This window comes from Bison bison, unplaced genomic scaffold (assembly GCF_000754665.1).
Source record: "Bison bison bison isolate TAMUID 2011002044 unplaced genomic scaffold, Bison_UMD1.0 scf7180017864487, whole genome shotgun sequence".
In the NCBI taxonomy this organism is placed as follows: Eukaryota; Metazoa; Chordata; class Mammalia; order Artiodactyla; family Bovidae; genus Bison; species Bison bison.
The window spans coordinates 3,119,516-3,129,118 of record NW_011495047.1 but is presented as its reverse complement, the minus strand read 5'-3'; positions in this window follow the sequence as shown (position 1 = coordinate 3,129,118).

Here is a 9,603-nt window from a genome sequence, read left to right as displayed (position 1 = left end):
TCCAATTAAATTATCCCTCTTATCTCTCCTCTATTTTCAGTCTCTCCTGACCAAGCACTCAATTTTCAGGTCTGCCCTCATATCTGAGGACTTTTCCCTTCTTCCCTACACCTATAATTACCTTGTCCCCTTTATATGTGAGTCCATATCTTAACTTACTCTAATCTAATTGCTTCTCTGCCTATATTTCCTAATAAGGGTACAAGATCCTCAAGGGAAGAAATCTTGCTCTATTTTATTTTCTAATTAGTCATGCTTGGCTCAAAGTACAAAGTTAAATATATTTATTTTAAAAGGTCATTGAATAAAAATATGCATAATGATGAATTGGGTTGGACGGACAATTGTTCTGATTCAAATATATTTCTTTTGTGAACTTTCCCTGTGCTCCAGTTTCCATTAAAAACCACTGTTCTTTGTGCCCAACAATTCTGCCTCCACTCTGTGTGGAGCTGAAGAAACCACTAATTACTACATTGAAAGAACTTCTTAGGATCCATGTTGTTAAATCATTGCTGCTAAGTCACTTCAGTCGTGTCCGACTCTGTGCGACCCCATAGACAGCAGCCCACCAGGCTCCCCCATCCCTGGGATTCTCTAGGCAAGAACACTGGGGTGGGCCGCCATTTCCTTCTCCAATGCATGCAAGGGAAAAGTGAAAGTGAAGTCACTTAGTCGTGTCCGACTCTTAGTGACCCCAAGGACTGCAGCCTACCAGGCTCCGCCGTCCATAGGATTTTCCAAGCAAAAGTACTGAAGTGGGGTGCCATTGCCTTCTCAAATTAGATCATTAAGACTGAGCATATTTCTACCCCACAGGAATCCATCTGGAACATGTAAATTCCCTTCTTCAGGAAGACTTTCCCAGTTATCTGATATTTTCATTGAAGATGAAAAAATATATGTAGTGAAAATCATGGAAACAATTATCTTTCTTACTTGTAAATAAATGTTTGTATTTCTGATTTACACTTTACTTCTTTTTTAAATAATTACCTATTAACTGGCTCCTGCCATTTCTTCTCTTTAACTATCTCTATTTTTTTATTCTTTTTCCCTCACCCACAGTCTCCTGACAGCATTTATCAAATTTGCTCTCCATTTTCAAATTCCAACCTGAAAATAAGTAACACTGCATGAGAGAAGATCCAAAATAACTTGCCTAGAGTTAAGATTTTATTAAAGTGGTTTTTTTTCTTTAAAAGTGTTAGTTGTGACTCAATACTGTTTCTTTATTGGATTTTAGCACAGTCATCATAAACAGTGCACTTTAGAAGGAACTTTTAGAATTAAAAACTTTTTCTTCAAAGACGAGTTCTATGTAAATATATGATCCAGAGGTCCATGAGGCCTTTACCTTTAAAGGATGATCATTTACATGCCATCATATGGGTGAATCTCAAGTACAGTATGCTAAGTAAAAGTGGAATAAAAAAAATGAAAACTCCATTCCATATGTTTTCATGTATATAACATTCTTTTAGAAGTAAAACAATAAGGGAGGGAAAGAAACAGTGGCTGTCAAGTGCTGGAACTAGAGGTGGGCTACTGCGAAAATTTGGGGACGTGTTAGAACAAGTCTATATTTTAATTAAGAGGTGAATTCCTAACTGTCTATGTGTGTCAAGACTCAGAGAACTGTGCACTAAGAAAGGTGAATGTTCTGCATATAAATTATTCTTGATATTTAAAAAAATTGAAACAACATCAAGGATTAAAAGGTGGGAGCTCATGCATTTCTTGAGTGCCTTTCATATGCCAAAAATTATCCTCGGTTCTGGTAATACAGCATTTAGAAAATAGACAAGAAATACTGCTCTTTCTAGTAGATTGATGGAGAGATCATGTGATAGCAACCAATCACATTCATCAGGACTTAAGTGAGAATACACAGTGAAAAATGTCCCAAGAGGCCACAGAAAAAGCAAAGTCAAGCTCTACTGGTCATAGAGATTCAGGTCATTCATCAGTCCAACTCTGCCCACACAACATTACTACTTACTGAAGAAAGAAACATTCAAAGAGGACCCACCACCAGCAAAACTGGTGTAAAATTTTATTACTCACCTGACATATAGTTATTATATAGAAAAACATTAACTTTAAAGAAGGACTTTCTGCCCAAATATTAACACCAATAAAATGACAATGTATCCATTTATTTTTCAAAGTTTTCCAACTGTTAAGAAACACAGTCACTGTTTTAAATCCTGTGATCTAGAAATCTAGGTTATAATGTCAGCAGTTTTGTGAAGAAAATTATAATATCCACTGCAAAGATAGAGGTTACTTTTTAGGTGAACAAGATAAAAATATGGTAATAGAATCTCATATTTACAAGCCTCGGACTTCATAAAATAAACTGAAACCTACAAGGGATAATAAAAACAGAAACATGAGAAATATAAATATGGTGAAAAGAACATTATCCTCTTAGAACTGAGTCCTTCTGCCTCTGATAATGTTTCTGAGCAATTTGTTTTTTGCTTTATGGAAAAACACATACTTTATATATCTGAAAAGCTCTTGCCTTTCAATATGCTCCAGTTATTTTCTGTTGTAGCTAGCTATCACGGAAAGATTTTTGTTACTAATATAAAAAAAAAATTACCAATTTGTCCTACTGTTGGAGCAGATTTACATTAGATTTATCTTTCCTGCTCAATATTCAAGTGTTTGATTTATTTTAAACAACAAAAATTATCCTCACATTGCATTTCAAAGGCCTATCCAAAGAGATTACAGGTAGTCACATGGGGGAACAAAATTGGCATTTCCAACACAGAGAACAAAGGATTTATATATTGAAAATGTACTATAATCAGGGAGACATACAATAATTATTGGGTATCTTTGATTGACATAAATTAAAATTTCTGTTTTGCATTAGTCTTTAATAATTTCTATTGAAATAATGTGTCAAGTAGGCATAGGTAATGTTTGATATTTATTGGGAAATTACCAGGATTGGTATTATATATATGGCAAAGATAAATCTGTCTCATGGACTCCAGTTCGGAGACAAATGTGATAATAACTCATAAAACTGAAGTCGTAGATACTTGTTCTAGTACTGGTTTTATCACTATTTTGTTTTGTGTCTTCAAGTTACTTAGGTTTTCTTGCTTTTTGTTTTTACCACTGCAGATTGGAAGAATTGCATTAGATGATTCCTAAGGTTGCTCTCTTTCTTAATGTGGATTCCCTTAAATACTTTTAAGGCTTGAAACAGGCTTAAGTGCCCATCATTTCTTTGTCATTCAAAGAAGCAGGAATAGGGAGCAGGAAGAGTAAGACCAGAAGAAGAAAGGCTAACCAAAAGTATATAATCAACCCCAGAGGAACTTCTGAATAGTTCATAAGTACTTCCAAGACATAACCGTGCCGGAAGACAATCATTCTATTGCCCCCTGTTGGGTGAGATTATCCCTGAAGGAGAGCACCCTCCCTGCTCTGGGCTGCTCTTGGGCTTAGATTGGAGCGGGGTTCCACGGTTTCAGAGAAAACAGACAGGAAAGCAGAAGTATGCACGGTGGGTAGTTTCTATGGAGCTTCAGTGAGTGAAGAACAAAACTGTTAGCAACAGCACTGGCCAAAATTACAAGCCAGTGTCCCTCAGGAACTTATTCCAGAACCTGCTGTGGATACCAAAATTAACTGATGCTCAAGTTCCATAGTAGACCCTCTGTATTTGCGGGTCTGCCTCCATGGATTCAACCAATCACAGATCATGTAGTACTGCTGTACTTATTTTTAAAATCCACATATAAGTAGGCCTCTTGAGAAATCTGTACGCAGGTCAGGAAGCAACAGTTAGAACTGGACATGGAACAACAGACTGGTTCCAAATAGGAAAAGGAGTGCATCAAGGCTGTATATTGTCACCCTGCTTATTTAACTTATATGCAGAGTACATCATGAGAAACGCTGGGCTGGAAGAAGCACAAGCTGGAATCAAGATTGCCGGGAGAAATATCAATAACCTCAGATATGCAGATGACACCACCCTTATGGCAGAAAGTGAAGAGGAACTCAAAAGCCTGTTGATGAAAGTGAAAGAGGAGAGTGAAAAAGTTGGCTTAAAGCTCAACATTCAGAAAATGAAGATCATGGCATCCGGTCCCATCACTTTGTGGGAAATAGATGGGGAAACAGTGAAAACAGTGTCAGACTTTATTTTGGGGGGGCTCCAAAATCACTGCAGATGGTGACTGCAGCCATGAAATTAAAAGACACTTACTCCTTGGAAGGAAAGTTATGACCAACCTAGATAGCATATTCAAAAGCAGAGACATTACTTTGCCAACAAAGGTCCATCTAGTCAAGGCTATGGTTTTTCCTGTGGTCATGTATGGATGTGAGAGTTGGACTGTGAAGAAAGCTGAGCACTGAAGAATTGATGCTTTTGAACTGTGGTGTTGGAGAAGACTCTTGAGAGTCCCTTGGACTGCAAGGAGATCCAACTAGTCCATCCTAAAGGAAATCAGTCCCGAATATTCATTGGAAGGACTGATGCTGAAGCTGAAACTCCAATACTTTGGCCACCTGATTCGAAGAGTTGACTCATTAGAAAAGACTCTGATGCTGGGAGGGATTGGGGCGAGAAGAGAAGGGGACGACAGAGGATGAGATGGCTGGATGGCATCACTGACTCGATGGACGTGAGTCTGAGTGAACTCTGGGAGTTGTTGATGGATAGGGAGGCCTGGTGTGCTGCAGTTCATGGGGTCGCAAAGAGTCGGACACGACTGAGTGACTGAACTGAACTGAACTGATAAGTAGACCTGCCAGTTCAAACTCATGTTGTTCAAGGGTAAACTATTTTCTGAAAGACTGGGATGATGGCACCATGAGTATTCAGTAATCTTTTGGATCTAAAGACCATGGTTCTAAATCTGTGTTTTCTGAATTGCATTGAATATGATGGTCATTGAGAAACAATTAAGAATGGGTAACAAGAACAAATAAAAATGATGGTGATCCTCATGATACTTATATACAGAGAATGGTGCAGTGTCAAGTAATTTGCCCACATACCTCAATGATTTCTGAAAAGAAGGAGACCCTAGCATTTGTACTTTCAACAACATGGTAGGTTGAGTTCTGTGGTAGGAGAAGGTGACTCACCAGACAAAAACAGTTTGATGAAAGATTCTTTAAGGACATCTGGCAACTAAGCAAAAAGTCCTTGCTCAGCTAGCAACTTTCCACTTAGTGATAAAGCTTTCCAAGTGCCAAGATGCTGGAAAATGGATATCTTTGCAAGGATTTAGATTTATCTCTCATTGTGAATAATGAGTGGATTTGCTGATACATAAATCATTCTTTTTAGTTTGGTCATTGTAAAACCAACACATAAAAGGAGATAACATTTGAATGCAGGAGTTTTTAAACATGCAGTCCTCAGAATTAAACCCTGCTTCATGATGCCCTAAAATCTAGAATACCTGCAGGGTTTAGTGTTTATGTAAAGAGAGAGTGCGGGTGGGGGATGATGATATACACAGAGGTACACATGTCAAACCAAGCATCACACAATTACCTTCCACAGTATGTTGGTCTGAGCCTACAGTATGTGTGTAAATGCTTTGTATCTGAGACAGGATACATGGGTGGGGCTTCCAACAGATTTCAAAGTGTTCTAGACATTTCTAGAGGGCTAAGAAGAAAAATCAATCTAATTTTCCCCACACCCCCAAAAAATATTGGCATGATTATGTGCTCGGTTGTTCAGTTGTGTCCTACTCTTTGAGGCCTCATGGACTGTGGCCTGCCCAGCTTCTCTGCCCATGAAATTTTCCAGACAAGAATATACTGGTGGGGGGTGCCATTTCCTACTCCAGGGGATCTTCCCAACCCAGGGCTAGAATCCCATTTCTTGTGTTTCCTGCATTGGAAAGTGGATTCTTTATCACTAGCACCACCTGGGGAGCCCTGGCATGATTATAGATGTTTAAATTTACGCTGACAGTTCTCTGAAGTTTTCTGAAATAAAGTTAAAAATTATGTGGGGCATCGTTGCAATAAGTTTATATACACAGTCAGTGAATATGAAAAATTAAATATTATCTATATTCCCATTACATTAATAAGTTAGGAGGGAAAGACTTAACATACTGTGCAGAGCACTGAAAGATTCCTGGAGAGAATTCTGAAAGCCATATGTCAACAATGCCAGCATAGAAATGCTAGAGTGACTTGGCAAGTTGAACTCTCTGAACTCTTAAGTATGACACAAATGATTGTAACTACAACCAATCTACCTGAGATTACTACATGCGAAAATGATAGAAATATTGCTAGTAGTAGTAATTCAGAAGGTACCCACATTCTACCCATATGGTTTTCTTTGCCCAAGAAAATGAAAACTATTAGCTTTTGCACTTCAAATCTTATACAAGATATTTTTAGATATCTAATGTCAGTTTGTAATGGCCTTTTTCTTTTTTCTAGCTTTATTTACAGCACTCTATAACTTTAAAGTGATTAGCATAATGATTTGGTTTAACCAAATGAAGCAATTACCACAAGTTCACTGAATATCCATCCTCTCATATAGATACAAAATAAAAGAAAAATTTTTTTAATATTTTTCCTTGAAAGGGAAGTTCAGGATGAAGGGGACATATGTGTCCTATGACCTATAACCGATTCATATTGATGTACGGTAAAAACTATCATAATATTGTAAAGTAATTATCCTCCAATTAAAATAAATTAATTTAAAAAATATTCTTCCTTGTGATGAGAACTCAGGATTTACTCTCTTAGCAATCTTCATGTATCAAGTACAGTAATATTAATTACATTAATGATGTAATCCCTAGTACTTATTTATCTTATAATTGTAAGTTTGTACATTTTGATCACCTTTCTCCAATTTCCCCCTCCTCCTGTCCTCTTCTCCAGTAACCATAAGTCTGATATCTTTTTCTGGAGTTTGTTTCTTTGTTTTTGAAGACAATTGCTCTACAACTCCATGTTAGTTCCTGGTGTACAGCACAGTGTTCCATATTGCTATACATTACAAAATGATCATGAAAAGTTTAGTTACCATCTGTCACCACAGAACTATATTACATTATTATTGATTATACTCCCACACTGTACATTTAATACAGTGACTCATTTTATAATCAGAAGTGTGTACATCTTAACTTCTCCTTTTTCTCTCATGCCCCAACCACCCACCTCTCTGGTAACCATCCATGTGTTCCCTTATTTTCCACGCAGTCAGAAGTCTCTTAAAATGAGAAAAAAAGTAAGGATCTTAGTCTTTTCGTTTGGGTATATAAAAAAAGGATTGCCGGTTATATGGTAGTTCTTTTTTAACTTTTTGAGAAACCTCCATACTTTTTTCCATAGTGGCTGTACCAATTTAAATTCCCACTAACAGCATACAAAGATTTGCTTTTCTCTACATCTGCATCAACAATTATTTACCTTTTTATGATAGCCATCAGAATAGGTGTGATACCACACTGTTATTTTGATTTGCATTTCCCTGATAATTGATGATGTGAAGCACCCTTTCATATACCTGTTGGTCATTTACATTCCTACTTTGGAAAACAACCTCTATTTGGGTTCCTTGCCCATTTTTAAACCAGGTTGTTTTTATATTCTTGAGTTATATGAGTCTTATATTTTGGATACTAATTTCTTATTAGATTTATGGTTTGAAGACATTTTCTCCCATTCCATAGAGTGCTTTTCTCATTCTGTTGATTATTTCCTTTGCTGGGCAGAATATTTTCAGTTTGACGTATCCCTGCTTGTTTATTTTTCCTTTCATTGCCTGAGCTTTTTATGTCATAAGGAAATATTATTGCCAAGGTCAAATCAATATGTCAAAGAGATATCTGCACTCCCATGTTCACTGCAGTATTTATTCATGATATTGAGATATGGAAACAACATAAATGTCCACTGACAGATGGACAGATGAAGATGTATCACACACACACACACAGACACACACATACACACAGACACACACACACACAGACACACACACACACACACAGACACACACACACAGACACATACACACAGACACACACACACAGAGACACACACATACACACAGACACACACACACATACACAGACACACACACACAAACACACACAGACACACATATACACACACATACACACACGAATATTATTGGGTTGGCCAAAATGTTCATTTGGGTTTTCTATAACACGGAAAAACTGGAATGAACTTTTTGGCCAACCCAATATGTTATTCATATTGCTACAGTATTTGCAACAGCATTAAGAAACCTGCGAAATATTATGTTAAGTGATATAAGCCATACCCAGAAAGAAAAAAAAAAACATGATCTCATTTATATGTGGAATCTAAAAAATTCAAATACACAGAAGCAGAGCATAGAGCAGTGGTTAGCAGGGGCAGAGAAGTAAAAGAAATGAGGAGATATTGTCAATGGGTAGAAAGTTAGTTACCTAAGATAAATAAGTCTAGAGATGTAGCATACAGTATGATGACTGTAGTTAGCAATATCATATGGAATACTGGAAATTTGCCAAGAAAGTAGATCTCTAGGTGTCCTTATCAAACACACACAGAATGTAACTATGTGAAGAGAAGATATATTAATTGGCTTGACTGTAATCATTTTGGGCTTCCCAAGTGGCGCAGTAGTAAAGAATTCGCCTGCCAGTGCAGGAGATGTAGGAGACGCAGGTTTGATCTCTGGGTCAGGAAAATCCCCTGGAGTAGGAAATGACACTCCACTCCCTTCCACTTGTATAGAAAACTCCAGGGACAGAGAAGCCTGGCAGGCTATAGTCCCTATGGTCACAAAGAGTCAGACACGACTGAGCATGCACACATGCAGTCATCATTTTACTATGTGTATGTATGTCCAGTCATGTTGTACACCTTAAATATACACAACTCTTATCAAAAAATAAATTAATGTAAGTAATCAACATAATAAAAATAGTAGAGGTCTTAGGTTTTATGTCTGAAACATGAATAAGTAATATCAGTGTCATATATGAAAAGAACTAAATTCAAGCACAGGAGTGTGGGTTCATTTTTATCTTAATCTCACATCTGTGTGTTCCTGAGAGAAGATATGAAATGGCTACATGTGAAAATAATATATGACTATACTCAATGGGAATGTTCCCTTAATATTCAGTTCAGTTCAGTTCAGTTGCTCAGTCGTGTCTGACTCTTTGAGACCCCATGAATCGCAGCACACCAGGCCTCCCTGTCCATCACCAACTCCTGGAGTTCAACCAAACTCATGTGCATCGAGTCGGTGATGCCATCCAGCCATCTCATCCTCTGTTGTCCCCTTCTCCTCCTGCCCCCAATCCCTCCCAGCATCAGGGTCTTTTCCAATGAGTCAACTCTTCGCATCAGGTGGACAAAGTATTAGAGTTTCAGCCTCAGCATCGGTCCTTCCAATGAACACCCAGGACTGGTCTCCTTTAGGATGGACTGGTTGGATCTCCTTGCAGTCCAAGGGACTCTCAAGAGTCTTCTCCAGCACCATAGTTCAAAAGCATCAGTTTTTCGGCACTCAGCTTTCTTCCAGTCCAACTCTCACATCCATACATGAGC